The 23220-nt window shown below is 43.6% G+C and overlaps 1 protein-coding gene and 1 long non-coding RNA gene across 6 annotated transcripts in view; one reads left to right on the forward strand and one right to left on the reverse strand.

Annotated features, from left to right (window-relative positions):
* Positions 1–17857, reverse strand: part of SLC38A3 (solute carrier family 38 member 3) — a 106689-nt gene extending 88832 nt beyond the window's left edge. For 2 of the 5 annotated variants that reach the window (XM_061617807.1, XM_061617808.1), the window contains exon 1: positions 17414–17857. The gene's annotated coding sequence lies outside the window, so the exon portion shown is untranslated. Of the gene's footprint in view, positions 1–16921; positions 17094–17413 lie in introns of all 5 variants that reach the window. The other 3 variants (XM_061617810.1, XM_061617811.1, XM_061617809.1) reach the window with 2 other exon arrangements.
* LOC133380475 (uncharacterized) lies at positions 17420–18315 on the forward strand. The gene is made up of 2 exons (XR_009761449.1): positions 17420–17920; positions 18140–18315. It is a non-coding gene; the product is annotated as an uncharacterized LOC133380475 (long non-coding RNA).
* Positions 18316–23220: the final 4905 nt, after the last annotated feature.

The raw sequence follows: 23220 nt of genomic DNA on the forward strand, positions 1-23220 counted from the left end.
GATAGAGCTCCACTTCCTGGTTGTTACCGATAATAAAATACATCATTGCAGAAAGCTGTGTCTTCTCCCACCTGCTCTATGTCAAGTGTCCTTTTCTACCTTTTAGATGGCAGAGGGCAATAGCTCAGTGGCAGGACATCTGCCTTGCATGCAGAAGGTCTCAGGTTCAAGACCTGACATCTCCAGATAGGGAAAGAACCCTGCCTGAAATCCTGGAGAGCAGCTGCTACTCAGCACAGACAGTACGGCGCCAGATACACCAACGGTCCTACTCAGTGTAAGTTAGCTGCCTTCTGTGCAGATTTTTTACCAGAATCATACCTGGGAATAGAGCTGACAATCCTATTCATCAATGCCATTTTCTCCCAAATGGTAACATACGATTTCAGGTCATTTCAGCAGGGAAATGGATGTTTACATTTTAAACTTAAGAAGTATAGGTTTAACTTTGATTATTATGTATTACATACATATCCTGCCTTTCCTCCAAAGAGTTTGAAACAATATACATCGTTCTTCTCCAAAAAACAATCCTGTGAGGTAGATGAGGCTGAAAGGTCCAATGTCACTTTGTGAGCTACATGACTGAGCTTTGAAATTGGGGCTCCTCATTCCTAGGCTGTGAATACACCAGTTGCCAAATTGAAGCATTTCCATTAGCCACACCCGGGGGGGGGGACAGGTTGATCTCCTGATCAGTTGCAAAATCTCTTTGACGCTGAATTGGGTGGAAATGCGCCCAGTGTGTGGAGACACACCGGGACCAGCAGAACAGTGAGTATGTTTCTACCTCTAGTATGGCACTCTAATCACTACATTGTACTGGCTCTCTCCCCTTTTAAGCTCATGGGCACATTTGAATTATTAGGAGAGCGATTAGGGGACCCCTATTCCCCTCACAGTGCTACCATTTTCAGAGTGCTTTAACAATCAATCCTTCTTCCCAAGGAACTCTGGCAACTGCAGCTCTGTCAATGGAGCAGGTGTCTTCTAACAACTCTCAGCACCCTTAATAAACTACAGCTCCCACGATTCTTTGGGGGAAGCCATGGCTGTTCAAAGTGGTATGATACTGCTTTAAATCTACAGTGCAGATGGGGCCTTAAACACATTACAGAATTCTTATTTTATTTGTTTTAACACACAGTACATACAGCACTGCAAGGCAGACATCAACAATATTCCCTTTTTACAGATGAAGAAGTGAGGCCAAAGGGTAGCTTTCCTGCACAGCCTCCTACTGAGTTCATGATGAACAGGAATTTGAACAGCTCATGTCAAGATCTAGCATTTCATCAAGTGCACTGCACTGGTTTTTAGCCTGATCCTTCATCCTCTGTACAAAATGTTTCAGAAACAACTTTTGCTACAAGGAAATAAACGTTTTTCTTGTTTCTGCCTCAACTCCAGGTATCTGGCATCACTATACAAATCTACAGGGAGTTATTTAGATAATCAGCCCTTGAAACCTCATACCTTCTCAAAAGGGTCATATTTACTCTGGTACTTCAGTGGAATTTGGAATCCATTAGAAAATATAGCTAGGATAGCACAAAAGTTCCATCTGGAGGGAGAGGAGATGCTGCTATCTCATGCTCTTCTCCTGTGCTGAAAGTGCAGTTCCCTTAAGGATAAATACATAGAAAACCAAGCAACAGACACATTTCCTGAGTTTCTAACCTTCCCACCGCAAAGCAGCTCATAGAATACTTTCCTCCTCCACACACCAAGTTTTTGGTATTGAAACTTAACTGCTCCTAGGTTTTGGGCTAGCTCTTTACTCATATTTATCTCTTGTACAGCACTGGGCAAGCAGACACAGCTGTATATTTGAGACTACCTAATACCTTTTCATTCCTTTGTCTGACCCCTCTATGCAGTGCACTAACAACCATTTCATTATTTCCGCCCAGTACTGCCGAATTTCCTATTGTTTCCACTTTGCAAGGGCCCCAAACTCAGCTACTCTAAGGCTCTAAGGTCTATCTATCAATCGGAAGTCCCTCTGACCATTTAAGAAAAAACATTTTGCATCAAGAATGGAGGCATAATGTCTATGTGCTGTACAACTACTTCTCATACACACAGCATGTGGGCCGCATGGCTAGCTTCCTCAAGTCATCTAGACATATCCTACCAATTAGATCTCCATGGCCAAGGTCCCTGCAATTACACTGTCCCTTTGCCCTTCCTTCCAGCTGTATGCTTGCTGCACCCTGCAATTAGTCTATCACTGTCTTAAGGTTTAATTGCGAGTGGTAAGGTAGACGAAAGAGTAGGCTGCACCAACGTTTTATTGACTGATATTTTGGGAGTGATGTTTCCAGTTTTAAGGAAAGGAGATGAGATATGTGGGACCTTTGGACCTAGTATTTGTCTGTCCACTGCAATGGCTTCTACAATGCCTGTCCCAGTGCATTCCCACTATCTGTCACTGCCCTTGTAAAACTCTGGCTGCTCGGATATAGCCCAGTCCTTTGCTTGTATACTCAACACTGAACGGGGGTGCAGGATTGCAGGCTTTGCCTCTCAACTTTTAGGTTGTGTTCAGCACTTTGTCCTTTGTGGCTTTTTCTCTTTTCAATTCATGCCTGACAAACAGTTGACATTATGGGCTGACTCTCACACTACAATTATACACAGAAGGACAGGGTCCCTGATAGGTTGGAAAAACATGTCTGTATGTCTATTATCACATCACAAAATTCTTCACACAGAAGCATACCTTTATGAAATTGTAAAAGGAGAAGCAGCCTTTAATGCAAGGTATACATACCAATGTCTGATGGTGGGAAAGATTCCCATACCCTAGTGGTGGTAGATGGCAAATGGTACTTGCATGAAGGTTTGAGTGTCAATGTTTAATTTCTAAAACGGAAGGGGCAAGTTGGTGGTGTTCTAGCCTGCCTACAGATACAATCCTAAGAATTCTCGCTTTGTAGTAAGTTTCCATGAAAAGCATATGACGTTCTTCTGAATAGTTAGGATTCAGCTGAACAAATCATACACTCGGGCCTGGAAGCCCTTTCCCTTAATTCCAAGCAGGTGAAGGCTAGCTGTGCTTACTCAGTGACAAGAGAAAAGAACTCACAGACACTCTCTTCAGCTATTATGAATAAGGACTGGGGCCTAGGATGGAAAAAACAGAAGGGCTAAGTTACAGTAAGCCACGATATGGCCCCTAGGACGTATTGCCAATAAGGAGCATAACAGAAAACGGGACATAGCAGGAGAAGTTATTGCTAGTGATGTCATGCTCAGAATTGGTCTCCAGCGGCTTACTATTGATAAGTAATATCGACGTTGATATTACTATTGAAAGTAGTATCAACGTTCCCATCAGGAACCAGACCAGACCAGGACTGGAAACTCAACAGTCACGTAGTGAGAAGCAATCAGTCCACTGTCTATCAAGGACCTTTGGGGGGTGTTCAATGCTAGTCCTACTCAGAGTAGGCCCATTGAAACTAATTGACTAACCTAGTTTCATTCATTTTAGTGAGTCTGCTCTGAGGAGGATACAATTCTTAAGATCTCAGTAGGCCCCGGTGGGAAATGAGGTGTTGTACAATCCCCATTATATAAATGGGAGGAGCTAGACAGGGTAAGTGACCTGCCATGCATCTTTTGCGGAAAAGGAAATGGACTCCAAAGTCCATTTGCCCTGTTGGTCCAGTGCTCTATGGATAAGACACTCTTTTGCCCATCTTTATGGACTGTTCAGCTCCCATTGTCTGTCAGCATCTCAGATGTGATTTGGATGGCGTATTTCTTGATGCAGAGGCCTTTGCTTCTCACTTGCTGGATAAGCATAAAACTGACAGCAGTAGGTGCCAAGAAAGAAAAAAAATCACAGAAATCAGGGGTCTTGGCATGTTCTCAAAGACTCTCAGTGGAAGTGAGGTGGAAGTCAAGAATGAACGATTGTTGAATGAGCCTGCTCTCAAATAAGGAAATTATTAAGACAATGTTTTCCTTCTTTGTTGATTTATTCAGTGACTTGGCATACAAACTTATGGGCAGCCACCTGATCTCAAAGCAGAGGTCACTTGGCCTGCTGTGGATATAATGATTTGCCTCAACATGGAGCCATTGAGAGGTATGAAAGAAAAAATCACACATCTCTTCAGATCTTCATTTTAGGACAGGACTACATATTTTATGCATAAGCATGTAACAGTCGCCCAAGGCACAAGCAGCTTCAAGAAGGGACACTGTGAAACAAAAACGACATTGTCCACTCTAAAACTACCTTCCAAGCTGTTTTACACCTCCAAGTTTAACACGTGGATTTGGAGTGACACACACACATTTCGAACCTGCTTGATGGGGGGAGGGAAAGCAGCTTGGGAGGATGATTTGGAGCAGATTTGGATACCTCCAAACGCTATTGCCCTCATGTCCTATTTGTGCACCTGGTTGGCCCTGTGGGAAACAGTGGACAAGATGAGCCTTTGGTCTGAGCCAGCTGGGCTCTTTGTATGTGCTTGAAGCAAGACTTCAGGTAGAGCAAAGGTGCCCTGATAGGACTGCTAGCACTTGGTGTTGATTATGACCTGTTTATAGCTAGCAGGGAGGGCTGGGGGTAGGTGTAATTCGGCAGGTGTAGTTTCTTCCATCATTGCAGGGTTGCAATGGAGAAGCCACACCCAATAAGAGCCTCCTGCCACAGAAGCCCACAGTTCTCCTTTGGAAAAGGTGTTGGCAACCTGAGTGAAAGTGCCTGTGGATCTCCACAGAAACAAAAGGAAACAACAGCAAGAATTACATACAGAGCAGAGGTACAGGATAAGAGGAAACAAACAAAAATTTCAATGGAGCCTTGATCATAAACAATGGAAACAATCCCCCCCCCAATTTTGGGTTGTGCGCATAAAGGCTCAATGGAAACCAGAGTGGCTCTTATAGCTTTATTTAAATGTTTCTAATGCTAAAATGTATTCTTAAGACTATACATGATGAAACTGTAAGCATCCAGCTAGCCACCCGGAAGATAAGGAAAACAGCATCATATAGCAAATAAAATGCTTTATATTTACACATACATGTATTATGTGTGTACAGATACATACATACATACATACATGCATGCATGCTTTAAGAAAATGTTGATGGTAGAAAGGAGGAGGGATCATTTATGATTTTTCAAACCATCTGGAAACTGTCAGATGAACTCCCACATAGTAAGTCTTCCTACCCCTCTTTTTCCAGTGTCTCAACTCTCCAGTATCATTGCTCTGAGCACTATATTTCAATACCTCAGCTGGTTTTATTCTGAAGGCTTATATTCCAAAATGCTTTCTTTCACCATTCAACTTTTCAGTGTTCAGTTGACAATGAAAGCAATATGCAATTAGGTCTTGGCCTGCACCACTGACTCCCAGTCCCACAGCAGAGTTCCTCCCCTTCTAATGACTCTGTGCCATTGCGTTATTGGGTTTAAGCAAGCTTGCATACCCCCTTTGATAGGGAGAAGTCCCGTCTAGCTAGAATTGGAGGACATCTCTATGCTTGTTTACCATGATGTAACTTCCTAAAGGGTGGGGTTATTTACCTTCTCTTCCTCCTTCTTTGATATTGATCCTTTTTGCATATTCTCCATTAAGCTTGAAGGAGTGAGAAGCATACACATGCTTCTCTTCCAAGATGACCATTGCCAGAACTGTGAGGTGCCGCAGGGTACATCTTGTATCCCATGATGTATAACATCTATATGAAGCCCTTGGGAGTGGTCATCAGATTTGGGGTGAGGTGTCAGCAGTATGCTGATGATACCCAGCTCTATTTCTCTGTAACATTGGAATCAGGAGAGGCCGTGCAAGTCCTGGACCGCTGCCTGGACTTGGTGGTGGGCTGGATGAGGGCCAATAAACTGAGTCTGAATCCCAGCAAGATGGAGGAGCTGTGGGTTGGTGGTTCCCAAGTTCAGATTGGTCAGTTCCCTGCTTTGAATGGGGTCGTACTCCCTCTGAAAGAGCAGGTCCATAGTCTGGGGTGCTCCTGGATCCATCTTTGTCATTAGAGGCCCAGGTGACCTCCGTGGCTAGGAGTGCCTTTTACCAGCTTCGACTGATAAGACAGCTGTGGCCGTTTCTGGACTGGGATAGCCTGACCACTGTTGCCCATGCAGTGGCAACCTCTAGGCTCAATTACTGTAATGTGCTCTTTGTTGGGCTGCCCTTGAGTTTGGTCCGGAAGCTGCAGCTGGTGCAAAATGCAATGGCGAGACTGCTCACTGGGGCAGGGTATCGCCAACATGTCACCCTGCTGCTGAAAGAATTGCACTGGCTGCCCATTTGCTACTGGGCCAAATTCAAGGTTCTAGTCTTGGTGTACAAAGCCCTATACAGCTTGGAATCAGCATACCTGAAAAACCGTCTTATCCCTTATATACCTAGTTGATCGCTGCATTCTGCAGGTGAGGGCCTCCTACAGATACTTATCAGGATGTCCGTTCTGCACAACATAGGAAACAGACCTTTAGTGTGGCGGCACCTACCAGCTCCAAGTAGAGTTGAACAATGCCATTATTGCAGTATCAAGCAACCACTTGCCCTGTCTTGTGGGATCAATTTCAGCTTCTGCAACCTTAACATGAACAAGGCGATTGCATCAGTGCACCTTACCATGTGCCTTCTTGTCACATGCCCCCTCACCTCTTCTTAAAGTTAGCTGAGAATATTTCCCTGGAAGGGTGAAGGGTATGATCAATGCTTCATTGCAGGTTAGTGTGATCCCCGGTGCCTTAAAAGAAGCAGTGGTTTGACCACTCCTAAAATAGCCCACTCTGGAGCTTCCAGTATTGTATGTAATAACTATCGCTCATCAAAGTTTTCTTGGGAAAGGTGGTTAAAAGAGTGCTGACAGAGCAGTTACAATCATTCTTGGAGGACACTGATTACCTAGATCCATTCCAGTCTGGGTTCACGCCTGCTTACAGGACTGAATCAGCCTTGGTCATCTCAGTGGATGATCTGTATCAGGAGGAACAGGGGGAGTGCGACCCTGTTGCATCTCCTCAATCTCTCAGCAGCTTTCAGTACCACTAACTACAATATCTTACTGAACTGACTCTGCGGATGGGAATTGGCGGCATTGTTTTACAGTGCCTCTGTTCCGATCTCAGGGATCAGTTTCAGACAGTAGCATTGGGTAACTGCTCTTTAGTCCCCTGGTGCTTGTGCTGTGGAGTGCCACAGGGTGCTATTCTGTCCCCAATGCAATTCAACATCTGTATCAACAGTGGGGATTCTCTGGCCCATGGGCCTAATTAGGCATGGGTCCCCAACACTTGCCCACCTGCCTCACACCTGATGTCATATGTGTTATCAGGTGTAGGGCACGTAAAACATGGCTGCAAAGGATCAGTCAGCAGCTTAAAATGCGCTCCCACTTGTTCCTTGGCAAGCGGGGCTCACTGACAACGCTGATCAGCTGCAATGGGATTCTATATGATGCTGTTGGCAGCGGTCATTAGGCAATTTGAAGCTCTATTTCTCGGCAGTATCTGAATCGGGAGAGTCTGTGTAAACTCTGGATCAGTGCCTGGACTCTGTGCTAAGTTAGAAGAAGGCTAATAAGCTGAGCTTGAATTCTGGCAAAATGAAGGCACAGTGGGCAAGCGGTTCCTGGGTCCAGGAGACTGGTCAATTATTTGCTCTAGAAGGGTTGCACTCCCTCCAAAAGAGCAAGTTCATAGTTCGGGGATGTTCCTAGATTTAGCACGGTCACTAGACGCACAAAGGTCTTCAGTGGTTAGGAGTGCCTTTTACTAGCTTTGGCTGGTGATACAGCTACAACTATTTCTGGACTAGGATAGCTTACACACAGTAATCCATGCATTGGTAGTCTCAGGACTTGATTACTGCAATGCACTCTATGTGGGGCCACCCTTGGGTCCAGTCTGGAAGCTTCAGCTGGTGCAGAACATGATGGCTCAATTACTTATAGGAGTAATCTTCCAACAGCTTATAACACCTGTACTGCAGGAACTACACTAGCTGCTTGTATGCCACTAGACCAGGTTCAAGGTTTGGGTATCAGTATAGTACAACTCAGAAGTGCCTCATCCTCCCAAAATCAAATTTTTCTATACTAGGATGACAGCATTCAGCAGAGTAGCTCCTGCATGATGCAACACTCTCCCATTGAAGGTGAGGCAAATGTCGGTATTGTACAGATTTTGGTATGCCATGAAAACCTCGTTCCAGCAAGTGTTTTAGGCATGTTAATTATCTGGTCACTCTTAATACTCTGCTTTATTCATGATCTATGTTACTTGGTAGTAAATCAAGATCTAGGATGATAGGTGATTTTTAGTCACTTTTTATTGTTTATTCATTTAAATCATTTATTAGTGACTAAAAGTATGGCAATTCCACAGTAAACACCCAGCGGAAGCACCCAAGAGAATGGCCTATCGCTGTCTACAACAAGATGACACCAGCATTTATTGACCAGCTAGGGATAATGCAAACACAAGTGTCAGCTATGCTTTATTTCAACAGCATGGATAAAAGCGACACCTAGTAGTTCCTTGGAAAGCTGGTTGTCTCTATCCTCCTGCCTTGAATAACGAGTAATAAATGGTTACTAGCCAATGGCTATGTTCTACCTCCACTCTCGGAGGCAGTATGCCTCTAAATGCCAGTTGCTAGGAATCACAAGTAGGGGGAGTGCTGCTGCCCTTGGGTCCTGCTTTTGGGCTTCCCATAGGCATCTGGCTGGCCACTGTGTAAGAACAGGATGTTAAACGAGATGCCCCACTGTCTTGATCCAGCAGGTTCTTCGTATGTTCTTATGATCATCTACACCTATCCACCTCAGGACTGGAATGATATGTCAATTTCTGTTCTCTCAGTTTCTAATTTTTCTAATCTTAAATTCAGTTCTCCATATTTCTGCAATAATTTCCATTTTTTTAAAAAAATCCTCATGAAAATTTAGCATTTGAATACATATATACATACATATAATAGATTAGATATAGATACAGATATCACTAATATATATTCCTTTTTGCAAACATTAATTAGCTGGAGATCCACATCACAAAATTTATGTAAGTGCTCATTTTGAAGGATGGCTGTGTTTTGGATTTCATATTGTTTCAGAAAGTGCAAAGTGGATAAATTCAGTTTTAAATACAAACTGAATCGAATTTCTCCCCCATCCCTAATCCACACTCACTCACCCCAGGAACCACACATCTGATGTAAGGGGTTTCACATGATACCCCAAAGTTGCCTACTGCAAGGAGGTCCCAGCCCCAGCTGAAACACAGAAGTAATCTTTTACCCCAGTCCCGGATTCACAACAGCTTTGCTGCATGTCCTGTTCGCCTCTGTGTGTCAGCTTCCCCTCCCAGCGGGTAGTGTTTTTAAAACGGTGCCGCCTTCTTTGGAAAGTGAACTCTTCCTGTGCATATGGCTCTCAATGCCAATGGGGATAGCTTCGTGGAGCAGAGCTTGCAGGAAGCATTCGATGATTTGCTAAAAACAAAACATGAACACTGCACTTTCAGATGACCTAAAGAATAATTTTTTTAAGTGCCTTAAAAATTGTTTTCTCTGAAGATGTACTTTGACTGGATTGCCCACTCAGCTCTCACAGAGAAAATGAGGTGAAAGAAATGGAGGTGACAGGAAATAAATATCTGGGTAAGAAATCAACGGGTAGCAACAGGGGGCATATGTGCATACAGCCACCAATTCCTGTCCAATGCATTGCTTCACTATCCTGCCAGGGATAATACAGCTTTGAAAACAATGCCCTGAGAAAACAAACCAATCCTGTGAGCTAAGAGGTTTACTTATTATGCATCCGCCAAAAAAAATAGTCCAAATGGGAACTGGTTTGTTTGCTTCGTAGCTTATGTACCTCCAGCTGTAGTATTCTGGATGCTGCTGGTAATATGATCTGGCCTTTCTGCCATGCAAACTCAGCCCTCAACTTTAAGGACTTGCATGGGTGCTCAGTGTATGCTCCTTCCACACAAGGCCTCCTGTTAAAGATGTCACTCAAGTGTGATCCAAATGCATTGTTTACTTCTGTGCCGACAACCAAACAATTCCATGAGTATTTGCAATGAGCAAAACAATGAGATCGTGTAAGAAAACAAACAAATCTCCTGATAGGCTGACAGGGCTTCCCAGGGTGTTGAGGCAGAAAAAGCAAAATAAATCTCAACTGAGCTAGGGCAAAGCAAAGGAAGTTTGGTTGCCATCTGACCAGTTCATTTTTCACCCAGATAGCACAGGGTAAATTAATCTATTTGGTGTCTGGAGCAACTTTTGACATGGATGCTCGAAAGCTAGAGATGGCAGGGATGGGTAGCTGATGGGTTTGGGCAAAATTTCCCCATTCTCCAACTACACCTTACAAGTAAACTCTGAAACAAGAGCCCAATGATCACTTCTACTAAAGTACAAGCTTCAGGTGAGGGCAATTTTCAGCAGAAATGAAACCTCCTGATTTCAGAGTTATGCCAATGAATGCTAGTTGCAGGGGAGCAATTGCGGGGGGGAGCTACTCTCTTCCTGCCCTTCTTAAGGGCTTACCAAAGGCATATGACTGGCTTCTATGGGAAGCCGGATGCTGAATTAGATGGACCTTTGTGTCATGAGCCCTGTGGAATGGGCATGGAGTGAGGAGGAGGAGGAGCCAGACTTGGACTTGGGGGAAGGCACTAGGAATGTGCCTTCAGACGTAGTTGAGCTTGAAGGCTCCAGCTCCATTGACAGTGGCAGCTCTGCCCCTGTATATCCAGTTACTACTGAGGAGGCACTGCACAGTCAGGAAGTTGCCTCTTCACCTTCCCTTCACCTCCACCTTCTGGTTCACACCACCACCATGCAGCCCCCCTCCTGAGGAGGACCTTGCTGGGGTAGTCCAACAGCCCTCACCTTGGACACTTAAGCTGTAGCACTAGCAGGCCCAAAGAGTTCCCACTCTGGGCGTGCTCCCAACAGTGACACTTTCCTCACGCAAGTAGGGAGCCTACCCATCCTTACTTAAGGCTGGTAAGGAGGCAAGTCTAATTGCTGCAACAATGTCTTAGTGCAGTGTAGTTGTGTGTCGCTATTCCTAGTAATGATGCTGAATCCTGTGTAATCTGTAAGATGATTCATGAAGTGCTCTGAACTGAAACTTTCTATTAAATCTATTAAAGAAAAGCACAACCACATGTCTGCATCTGTCGTTGACTGGTTTGGGTAGGACACTTTGGTCTGACTCATCAGGACTCTTTTAATGTTCTCCCGTGAAGCCTGTAGACTATTGGCTTTCATATGTGGGCCTCCTTCTGTCCACTGGGCAATGGAGATTACTTGGCTGGCTCTTGTGATTGGAACAGCAACCTATTCGTTCCTCTCTAGTCCAGGCTTTTTCCTGGCAAAAGTGCTGTTAGTCTTGCTTCCTTTGTCTGAGAGGAGCATTGGTGCTTGTGGCTACAGACATCAGTTGTTAACTTACCTCTAGGGACCTCTGACAAGGGAAGTGTTCTGGGTTCATCTTGATAGTGTGCTTGTGCATTGTATGTAGGAGAGGTGTGGACTGTGCAGGGTGATGCCATTGGAACATTCATGCTATTGGCGGACCTTGATTGGTTCCTTCTATGCGTGGTTAATATGGAGGCTAATGCATGCAACATTGAGACTGGTGGGTGGCAGCAGAGTTGCCAGAGATACTGTGGGAGTGTCTTTTGGTATCACTAAGTTGTCTCTTCTTTCTGCAGCTATTATTGCGATTTTTACTTTGATTACATCATGCTGGCATTAGCTCTGGTGTAGTAGCACCAACATGGGAAGATCATAGGATCAGCCTGCCCCACAGTAGGTACCATGATGCGCTATGAAATATGCACACTTGGGTCCTGAATTCTTTTGGCAGCTATGAAAGGGAAATTAAGAGCAATCACTTCCAGTGCAATAAATTGTGCATCTAAACATCTTGGCTTTGACCAAGCTGTGGATGAGGAGTGGAGTTTAGTGATGAGAACAGCATTGAAAACTGTTGATGTCATCTGTATTTTGATAATTTTATTGTGTCTACTTCTTTTTAAACTCAGTTGCTTTTATAATTTTCTTATGAACATTTTATAATATTTTATATAAGTTACTTAGAGATTCTTTTGAGTAAGTGGTATATAAATCTCACTAAAAAATAAAATGAATAAAGGGGCCTTTTCACAAATCAGTCAAAGCAAGCCCCAGCCACATTTTTTAAAAACATTTACAAATGTAACAGTACAATAAAGAATCACATAGTTGGAAGAGACCTCAAAGGACATCTAGTCAAACTCCCTGTCAATGCAGGAAATCCCCTGCATTCTTGACAGGTGGGCATCCACCCTTTGCTTACAAACCTCAAAATGAAGGAGAGTTCATGATTCCTCAATGCAATCTGTTCCACTGATTCAACAGCTTATACAGTAGGGCCCCGCTCTGTGGCGCTCAGCTTTGCAGCGTTCCACCGATACGGCAGTTGTCAATTGCAGAAAGGCCCCGCTCCTACTGCGCTTGTTCCACTTTTACGGCGTTTTTCAGGCATTGGGCGCCATTTTAGACAATGTTAGTCAATGCGTTCCACTTTACGGCGGATTTCGCTTTACAGCGGTGGTCCAGAACGGAACCTGCCGTATGAGCGGGCCCTACTGTACTCTCAGGAAGTTCTCATTAATGTCTATGGAAACATGTATAAATATATTACAGATGTATGAAAAAATAAATTCCAACCAGATTTTTGTCTTAATATGATACTCTCAAAATTTCTTTTTTAATTACAGTTTTACTTGTACACATATTAGATTGGAAAAGTTATTTCGCCCACCACCCACCCACCACACATTTTTAAACTATCTGGCTATGCATGCACTCTCCTGCTAGAGAGGTGAAGTACACCACATCCAAAAACATGGAAAGGGTTCACAAAATACTATGCAATACTTGCAACCACAGGAGATAAGGGAATAGACTTGTTGGTGATGTTTGCTGCTACAGCTACTGGATAAGTGCTCCAGTGCTGCGGTTATATGACAAAGGGACACACAGCCTCCAAAAATTAACATAGTAAGAGAAGAAAGTTCACAAAATGGAGCAGGTTCACAAAAATATGTGCCCATGATCCTCACACAAACATACTTGATAAAGGAATCACAGCAGCAACCAATGTACCGTCCAGGAAGGGGGGCACTGCATTTTCTGAGGTCCAAAATATTGTGGCATATTCTCCCCAACCCATGTGTAACCTTGAGGGAAATCATGTGAACTGTGTGCAACTAATGAGAAACAAATGTTTATTTATTCTGCCATAAACTAAACTGTGCAGAAAGTCCCGTCTCAAAGGCCTTCATTTTTCTCATTGTGATTAAGAGAATACGACATTTAAAGTGGCAAGGATGCCTAGGTCCTTGCCCTGCCTGTACCATTGCCTAGCTTGTTTCCGTCACACCACACCACAGTACCTGCCAGTGAAATGGGGATGTGGAACAATGCCTGCAGGGATGACGTGAGAGTGAATGAGTGAGCGCAAGGCTCTTTGAGATGGGCAGATGACAACAGCCACAGGAAGAGCCATTTGAAATTACTAATAACTGTCCTATCTTCCAGCACGAGCCTTTGATTGTTCCCAACCACAAACAACTGTGCCCTTGTTTGGACACAGAATAGACAAATATCCATGCTAGTATGGACAAGATTAAGAGCACCTTGGTCCCATGTTAGTGTTAATGCAGCACTTCCTGTTAACAGCAATCCTCAGACCATCAGTGTGAGGCATGGGGAAGCACTGGGAGCTTGTTTTCCTGGGACAAATCCACTGCTTACTGGTGTAATTTGAAAGAAGTTGTAAATCAATACCTTCAGCCCAGGTCAGCAGATGGAGCTTCTTTTTGAAATAATGTAATTCCTGTTTATTCTGGGAATACCATCATTAGATTTGATAGGGCTCCTGTGACTTAAACAGCTGAATGAAAGGCAGAAATTCAACAGGTTACCATCTCTGTCCCAGGAGAAGTGGCATCCACTGAATTTCTGCCTGTTATACATTCATCAAAGGAACAGAAACCCTGCAAGAAAAACATGGTCATCTTACATTAACCTCTAGGTCTGAAGTCACACAATGAACTGACATGATTGCCTCCTTGGACTCCTTTAGAAAAAAGGGCAGGATATAATTTTAATAAATTATTATCATTATCATCATCAGACTTGGTATTAATAGCTTCCATTACACTCAAGGTTTAGGAACCCATGAAATACATGACGGCTGTCTTGTTTTTCTTACTCTGTATCCTGTGCACACCAGACCTTTCCACCCAGTACAACCTAGATTTACTTTTAAACGAATTATTTGAATAACTCTGTCCCAGACAGAAAAAAACATCCATATCATGCACACTATTTTGGTTCCATACCATTCACACTATTTTGTGGGCATCCTCAGGTTCACTAGACCACTTCAGACATATATTTTAGTTGTTCCAGTCTCAGCACCAGGAAATAGCATAAGCAACCAGCTTCTTTACACCTGGTTCAGCAGAGGAGGAGTTGCTCCAAGCCTCTTTAAAATGTGGACACATACACATATGTATAGAACAGGCAGCTTCTAGAATGGCTTTGCAACAGCTCACTTGCTAAAAATATGGTTTTGCTCTGATTCAAAGCCTTAGCCAATAATTTTGACCCTGTACTCAAAGCTGTCAGAATACCATCATCTCCACTACTCCCCCAGTGCTGTACATATAACACACACATAGAGAGGGAGAGAGAGAGAAAATGGCAGATTTTAATTTGAAGAGTAAGTTTCTAGCCCTTCAGAATGCAAGAGAAAAGACTGCATGGTTTCCACGATGTGTGTCAATTTGAGAGATGAATCTCTTCTGGATGTGATTTTTATGGCCCTTCTCTGCCCTCCCTGGCTCTGACCACACAGAGTAGCTAACTGTTTACTCTACATACATAGATCTAGATACACCTTTATTCTGGGTACATGGATGACAAAATTAGCCGAGAGTGGGAGTGAGGAGCCCACCAGAGAATGCAGTGTGCTTGCTGCAGTGACAAAAATGCACCAATAAGCCAAGCTCTATAAATACTCTCCTATGGGCATGTCCTACTGCTTACCACAACTGATCTCTCTAGTCAGCCTTCTCTCCTGCAGGACTTCTCTCTCTCCCCCCCCCTCTCTCTCTCACACACACCTTTCACAGAAACAGACCACATGGCCAACAGCGTACAGCCAAAGTGAGAGCTATGGTCTCACATTCCAGTGGTAAGACTGTGCCACAAATGACATGAAGCTGAAACCCTAGACTTTCCATACTCTCAAACAAAACAAAGTGTGCATGGGCCAGTGGATCTTACATCCAAACACACAAGCTGCACAGAGATGTAAAATACCAAACTATGTTGGATCCACATGGCTCAGCCCAGATCAAGCCTATATCAGAAAGTCCTGATACTTGATCTATGCTGCAACAGTTTCCAGAGCTAGGAAACATGTCACTCCCCTGCCCAATTAAAAATTAAAGCTGGAAAATATGGAGGGTTTTTTTATGAACAGGATACAGCAAATACCAGACAAGTTCTTATCTTCCTGAATAATCCAGCCACTCAGTAGACAATACTTTCCAAGATTTTGCCGTAAGCAGTGCACTGTGTTCAGATATGGATAAAACAGTCTCAGTAATGAGATCAGCATGTCCTGTTGCATTTAGGACAATTCACAGATTTACAGACCTTGGTGGACATTATGAAAAGAAAATGTGCATGCATATATACATATATATACATATACATATATTGGTAACAGAAAGGTAGGGAGGTCCTTAATGAATTCACCCCGACTCCTTCCAGTTTTAGCCAAATCCTCCTTTAGCCTTGTAAAAACAGTAGCTAAGGTGGATACCGGAAAAGGTAAGGGGTCAGGTCTCCTATGCCAGAGGCTACCCAGTGACTTTAATACTAGTAAAGCCCAGTACTGCTTCACACCATAAGCAGAAACCATACTGAAAATATCCTCAATTCCATCACTGGCCATTCTGCCCTCTGTGCCCAAAGGACAAGCTTGTTTTTATATTTTTTAGAGATTACACAGATTTGAAAACGTTTGAGGCCAAGAAGTAATATTTAAAAATGGGAACCCTGAGACATTCTTCTGTTCCTTTAGACTGGAGCATCACAACAACTGGAAACAACGTATCAGTCATCAGGGGGATTGGTACAAAAACACAGTGCCAATGGTTAAACCAGAACAAGCTGCACATCAGAGGCGCACTAATATGCTACCAACCCACATGATTTGGCTGCAGATGGATGTGATCATGCCCAATGTCAGGAATGGTGTTAGTGCAGGATTGTCCCAAGCCAGGCCACACATCCCTGGTCTAATTCATAAAGTATCCACAGTGCAAGAGGAAAACCTTACCAGAGAACAAAGCATTGTTACTTTTCAATCTTGGGTCCTTGCCAGTTGTCCCAGATCTAGGTTATCAAATTTCATCACTAGAGATTAAAGAAGCCCAGCTCTTTCCATCTTCCTTTTCTAAGTTTTTGAGAGACAAGATGCTGTAAGGTTACTGTAAACTAGCATCTCAGAAACATATTAGACTCCTCAGAAATATATTAACAGCGTTGTTAACTATGGAATTGGGGGTATGAAGCTAGAGTTATCACTGCCCCTTTTTCTCAGAAAGGGAAGTTAGGCACTTCTTAGCCTAAATCTGTCATGCTGACAACACAAGATTGAGGAGGTAAAAGTAATTCTAAAAAGTTTTGGAAGAAATAAAGTGTACTTCCCCCCCTCCTTTGTCCTACACTGCCTTGGGATACCATATGAAAGGAGGTATACAAACACATACATATATTTTTAAGTCCTCGAGAAATAAAATTAACTGGTGTGGAAATTAGCAAAAGAAGGTTACCAAGGGAGTCCAGCCTCTGCCCAACTAGGAGAACTTCGAGACAAATTAATCCCTATTCTTCTGAACCGGTCGGAAGAAAGTGTGAGTTGATGGCAAGATTTATCCCCCTTCGTATTCATTTGTCACCCGTCCGGTCCAGAAAGACTTTTCGGTTCGTTCTATCGCTGAACCCCTGCAAGTACGTTAAAGACACGGTAAGCCCAACCCACGCAAGTATTAGCCGTAGTAGTAGTAAAATAAAGCGAGGATGAAACGCTACTGCAAAGCTTGGCAGAGGAGATTTGAGGGGCTGGCGGTAAGGAAACGCGCAAAGCAACCGGCAAAATAAAGCTGGGGCGATCATGTGCATTGGGCGCTTTGCACAGGCACTGTCGAGGCGCCCTCCCTCCCCGAATAGCGGCTTTATAAATAGCAATGTACAGGCTGTTGCATCTGTGGCTCGGTCCGTCTCGTCCCTTCCGAGGCGCAAACTCGGCGGTGTAATTTACGTACCTGTTCTTCACCCTGTACCCCGTCCCCGGCGGCTGCACTCTCTGTCCCGCGCTGGCAAAACTTGTCCGTCTCCAGCGCTTGCTCGGCAATCCCGCGGCGCCCTCCTCGGCTCTCACTGGGCCCGTCAGTCCGTCCCTCCGGCTCGCGGATTACAGTGTTAGCCAATAATCCCCAATGGAGGAGAAGATTAATGCCAACCAGGCCCGCCCCCACCTCAGCCTCCAATCTCCGCGGCTGCCGGAGAAGCGTCATGCGCCCCCCTCCACCCCAGATGGGGCACGAGGGGGGAGACAGGGAGGGGATGCCGCCGGAGCCAACGCATCAGAGGGAGTCGGGCACAGGCGCACAAGGCGAGAGGGGAGGGCAGTGCGCAATGGCGCTCCTTTGGGAGAGGGCCGCGTGCTGCTCTCGGTCAGGCGCTGAGGCCCGAAGGAACTCTGGCAAACTCGACCGCGATCCTGAAGGCTTTGACTCCGGAGGAATAGAGCTCTGTACGACTGCTCTGGAGTAAGTGGGTCGCACCAGTGCCGCTTCTCGGCCGAAAGTTCCCCGCCTCGGGGCTGTTAGGATGGGACTGAGTTCCAAGCGAGTGTGTTTATTTAACATCTCTGTTTGGATAGCCTCAGGCCCATCCCGGACGAGTTGCAAAGGTACTCGGCAGTTTACAGGTTTTCTTGGAGCACGTGGTTATGGATGATAACCCAAAGACTGATCCTTTCGTTTCAGGTCTTCCCCACAACAGTAGGTCCAGATCTTCTTTTTTACCATCGCCACATCCATTCTTAACACGTAACTTCCAAGCGAGTGTGTCAGAGATTGCAGCATTACGAAGAGTCGTCGAGAAGCGTGGGCTTTCCTTCCGAGTAACTCTCTTAGGCTCCGGGAATAAACTCATCATCGGTGTGGCGAGTTGTGCGTCTTTAATTCTAATACACAAATCGTTCGATTTATAGGCATTTCTCCTCTGGACATTAAAGGTATTCAATTAATTAAACCCGACAATTTGCCTCCCGAAAAAGAGTCTGGTTTAAAATGACACAGGCCTATTTTGGATGTTCTGATCTTGGTTGGCCATCTAAATTTAGTGGGAGAAACCAGAGCTGGATTCCCTTGGGCATAGCAGTATGGTCTTGGCGGTTGAACTACCTGGAAATCAGATCCGTGGAAGCAGCGCTACTGCTATAGGCTTCAAACAGAATTGTTACCATATATTTAAAACATGGCTTCCAAAGAATTGTGGGAAATGTAGTTTACTTTTGACAGAGATACCATTGCTAGCACCCTTAACAAACTACAGCTCCAAGGATTTTCGGAGGGCAGCAGCATGCTTTCAGTGTATGGTGTGGATGTGGCCTGTGCACACTGCATCCAATCCTAAATACATTAAGAAGCAAGTCCATTGAATCTAGGAGGGCCGTTGAGAAAACATGTTTAGCTCAGCAAACAAGGATTTGCAGAAATAGACTTGTGCAACAGGGTATCATGTTTCCTCAGAAATCCCAGGGCATTGTATGCACAGGATTGCAGCCTCAGATGGGAAGGGCATTTGCTTCCCCTGGATGCAGTGCTATTCTTGTTGTCGGAAGTTAAGACATAATTTGAATAGTATGAATACATCTAATAAGGTGTATTTAAGATGGCAGAACAGAAGAATTTATCATTTTATTTATTTATTTATTTATTTCATTTTTTAAACCGCCCATAGCTAGTAGCTCTCTGGGCGGTGTACAAAACAGAGTTAAAATACAGTGTTACAATAAAATCCATTTCAAATAACAGGAGAATTTAAAACATTCACATGAACATTAAACATTAAAATGCCTGGGAGTATAGCCAGGTCTTAACCTGGCGCCTAAAAGAAAATACCGTCACAAACTCACAAACTCTCTTTCGCGCGCACACACCGCTTAACTTATCTCAGCCAAAACAAGGATGAGCTTTTTGTATATGGCCGCACTTACTCATACAAAGGAAGAAATGTAAACACCACACTATCTTTATACTTAGCACATAAATGCTGGCACAAGCTAAAAATATAATACACAATTCAGCCAAAGTTAATTTTTACATGATTTATATAGTTTCATTAAAAAAAAAACTCTTTGTGGTTTACATAAAAATATGAAATATTCATTAAAAATACCAATAAAATCAAAAACATGTTGACATAAAATTTATCCACATATATGTAAAATCAGCAGATTAAAATAAATATACATAATAAAATTGCATGTTAGAATTACAAGCACTTTTACGTCCAACTGATTTCAATAGAAGGACTAAGTATGTGGTTTAAATCTCCAACTGAAATCAGTGAGACCTGAAAATGTTTTAGGTTTGGCTGGATTGTACCTGCAATGTATGAAGTGCCCTTGTGGGAACTTGCAGATGTTCCTGAATGTCAAGTGTGCTGGTCAAATACTTTGCCTACATAAGCCATAGAAGAATAGTGCTGATCCCTGCTAGTCCAAACAGTTGACCACGGAATATGTGGGGTTAGTGTGGGTAGCAGAGAATAACCTGTTTTGAGCCAGGAAAAAGCAAAAAAGACTTTTAAAAGGTTAGCCCAAAGAAGTGTGATTTGACACAAAACACACGGAATATTTTAAAGACCACGTGGAATTATTTTGTTTTGTTATTTTAAATCCTAAATATTTATGGCATTAGAGAAGCAGTAATCTTTGTGTGATGATGTTGCAGCACAAAACTGCAACCTTGTGCCACTGTTTTCTGGACATTGCTTTTTTTATGTCCAGCTTTGCACTAATTTTGTACGTTGGCTTAGGTGCAATGTACACAAATTATAAGTAAGAGTATTAAATAACTAGTTAAGTAGGTAAGGGCACAACAAGCACTGGGAGGATGAAGGGAGCTGCAGTTTGGGTGCTGCGAACTTGCTTCTCACCTTGCTTCCAGGTGGCACTGGCAATAGGAGAAGCTGAAAATCCAGAGGCAGAAAGTGGAGCAGTTTGCCTCTGTCCAGACAAAAGCTGCCTGCTGTGCCTTAAAAGCAGCCCTCCTGCATCAGAATATCCATGCAGGTATCCTGTTTCTGAGAGTAGTCCACATAGGATGTTACATACAAATGCCACATGCCATTGCATAGTTACATACACTTAAGTGCACATTCCATGCTCTTGTGTATAACAGAACCTTTGCATAGTTACATACACTTAAGTGCACATGTCATGCTCTTGTGTATAACAGAACCTTTTGGGGCACAACCCATCATTCTATTGCAAATCTCAGGTTGGAAATCCTGTATCTGTGCTACAAGAGTTTCATATGTCGGCTGTTTGAAAAATGGGGTGGGATGGCGAATGGACATCATCCAGCAAAGAAATCTTTTCCAAATTAGACAAAATCATTCGGGGGGGGGCATTATCAGGTAAAAACAAAAAAATACAGGATCTCTTCTGCATTGGCCCAAAAGTTCCTACAGTGGACAATCAGATATCTCCCATATTCTGAGGTTTTGTTATTTCTGATCAATAAGCCCAGTATGGAGAAGGAGCAGGGAGACCCATCACACCTGCCACTCTGCTGTCAGTCAAGCGACTTAAAAGCACAGGGCCTATGGTTGGGCAAGATGGTTTGGTACTGCAGCCCCACTCATCTGATTGCTTCTACATCCCACACCATCTCCGATGCAATTCAATAAAAGCTAACACTTTGTTGTCACAGCCAGGGTTTTTTGCCTTTGCCAAGGGGGATTAGTAGATACGGATACCTTCCACCCCCTTGCTCATCTCAGTTGGCTTTCTTCCTACTAGGATTCAGGGTCTGTAATATCCCCACCTTCCTCTGGCCATGTGAGCTCTAGCAAGGGCAAAGGGACACTGCCTTAACATCTCACAAGCTGTCTGAGCACTGTTGTATTGATGGCTTGGCATAATCAGGCCTGCTAGGGCAATAACATGTGGTAATCAGGTAAATCTGCATGGGGTGGGGAACTGTGGCTGGAGAGGGCAGCAAAAGGCAAGCAGGGAATGTGAGAGGCAGCCCACTAGCCCATGTAGTGCTCTCTCTGATTGGCTCTGGCACCGCACTCCTTTGGGTGTGTTGTGTCAGATCTCTCAGACTTTCCCAGTGGACTCTCTTTACAGTCCACACAATTTGCAGTTCCATCCAGAAATTTATTATGATGAAAGAGCTCAAGCAACATGGAGTCAAATACTAAGAACTGTGCTTGTGGTTACTAATTCACTTATTAGTCCAATTTGCAAAAATTAGATTATTTACCTGACACAGAAGTAAAGTGGTAACATTGAATGCAGCTCCCCCCCCCTTTTTTTTCTTTTTTGCTATGCTGGCAGCAAAATGCTACAAATGATACTATGATGTTCATGATGTAGATTGTAAACTATCTCTGGTATTGGGTTTTATATTATGATTGTAGTATTGTGGTTTCTGTTTTATGTCTTGCTTTGTATTGGCTAAAACCAATAAAGGGGAACTCAACTCAGTTTTATGTTTGTGTAGTAAATGACAATGATTTCAGTTAAGTGGCAGTAAGCAGAGGAGGGCATGACGTGCACATCAACTTCTAATGCTTTTGACATAGTATCTTAAAGAGAAACTCACACAGCATTTCACAGTAAGAAAATAAGAAGAGACTTACTGGATTAGGCCAAAGGCATTTTGTTCTACAGATGCCTATGTGGACATCAGGGCTGTGGAGTTGGAGTTGTAGAGTCGGAGTCGGAAGCAATTTTGGGTGGAGTCAGAATCGGTATAAATGTACTGACTCCAGCTTCAAAATAAATTTTGATTGACAAATTTTTAAAATATAAATTCAAAATGTTAAAAGAAGCTTCCCATGAAGTCAGCTGTAGTTGAGCATTTCACCATAACTCAAGATGGAAAACATTTTGTGTGTCAGTGTATGACACAGGACCCAGATGAAGACAAATGCTGTGATGCCAAGATCAGCGCGTATTCAGGCAGCGATAAAAATGCTCCTATGAGAGCTTCCAATTTAAAAAGACATTAAAAAGACTCTTAAAAAGAGTTGGAAGCAATTTTGGGTGGAGTCGGAGTCAGTAGAAAAATAGAGGAGTCGGAGTCGAAGGTTTGGTGTACCGACTCCACAGCCCTGGTGGGCATCACAAGCAGGAGATGAGTGCAAGAACACTCCCATTCATGACCCACAACAACTGGAGAGGCTACCTCTGATACTGTAGGTAATCGATGATCACCATGACTAAGCAGCCAGCATGAAATGGCAGAGTCTCAAATGAACAATGGGTGGCAGTAGAGACTGGCATTTATTTCTGGCATTGTTATCCCAATTTTCAAATTCAAAATAATTGAAGCAGCTAGGTGGATCTCTGGGAGGTTATTTCATAGCTTTGGTGCAACAATAGAGGAGGCCCTGTTATTTCTGTGGACCCTCTGCTAAAAGAGTGTATAACATGGTTCCACTTGTTACTTATTTGTGCTCTGCTACTGAGCTAGGGTCCTGGTCTGCAGAGGAAGTCTTAAAAAATCAGTAAGAAATTTCCTGCTGTCCATTCCTAATATTTAGAAGTACAATAATTCTACATACTTTCCACCACATAGCTCTCACTCATGAAATAAACTCTTTCACAGGACAGATGGAATGAGAAAGCTCTGGTCTGATGTTAATGTGTTTTTACCATTCACATCAGCATTTCGCCTGCCAAAATATCTTGAGCAAGCCCTGGGAAGGCTTCTTATAACAAGCCGAAAGTTCTGTTCAATTGTTCCTTCCACATGTTCACCTGTGCCCCAAGACCTCCTTATGTTAACCAGAAAGCCTAAATTTTGGACTCCAAAAGGCACTT

This window comes from Rhineura floridana, chromosome 3 (genome assembly GCF_030035675.1).
Source record: "Rhineura floridana isolate rRhiFlo1 chromosome 3, rRhiFlo1.hap2, whole genome shotgun sequence".
NCBI classification, from domain to species: domain Eukaryota; kingdom Metazoa; phylum Chordata; class Lepidosauria; order Squamata; family Rhineuridae; genus Rhineura; species Rhineura floridana.